The sequence below is a fragment of the Bubalus kerabau genome, unplaced genomic scaffold, assembly GCF_029407905.1.
Source record: "Bubalus kerabau isolate K-KA32 ecotype Philippines breed swamp buffalo unplaced genomic scaffold, PCC_UOA_SB_1v2 scaffold_40, whole genome shotgun sequence".
Taxonomy (NCBI): domain Eukaryota; kingdom Metazoa; phylum Chordata; class Mammalia; order Artiodactyla; family Bovidae; genus Bubalus; species Bubalus kerabau.
The window spans coordinates 1,083,420-1,084,159 of record NW_026577894.1 but is presented as its reverse complement, the minus strand read 5'-3'; positions in this window follow the sequence as shown (position 1 = coordinate 1,084,159).

Here is a 740-nt window from a genome sequence, read left to right as displayed (position 1 = left end):
CATAAATGGGCTTTAAAGTATCATTGGAAAACAGAAAATGCTACTTAGCTGCAAAAAATATTAGTCATCCATTTGAAACTGAACCACGTATTCATGTAACCATTTCCAGTCCCAGAAGTTACTATTCTAAGATACTTGTTTGCAGAAGTAAAGCCGAATGATAGAAAAATAGGTTTGTCAATCTTGTCATGTTGAACACTTATGTTTTTAAAGTGGGATGGGAAGTATTATTGGAACGGTTTTGGAATAGAAAGCAGCTTTCTGACTCAGGAGGGTGTCTGTATGACCACACCCATCAATCGTCACAGCATGGTTATATGAACTGGGTACGACCCCTGTGTTATCGCGCTGGGTGCACCATAACAAAATACCATAGGCTGGTGGCTTTGACTACAGAAATTTGTTTTCTCACCACTCTGGAGGCTGGAAGCCTGAGACCCAGTGTTGACAGGGTGGACGTCTGCTGAGAGCTCCCTTTGGGAGCTCCTTTTCAGTGTGTGCTCACACGGTCTTTCCTAGGTGACTCTGCAGGGGGAAAAAGTGAGGGGGATGGAGGGAGGGGGAGAAAGAGCCGTCTCTTGGTGTCTCTCCTTTTTTTTTTTTTTTTTTTCTTGCTGCTGCTGCTGCTAAGTCGCTTCAGTTGTGTCTGACTGGGCGACCCCATAGACGGTAGCCCACCAGGCTTCCCCGTCCCTGGGATTCTCCAGGTAAAAACACTGGGTGGGTTGCCATTTCCTTCT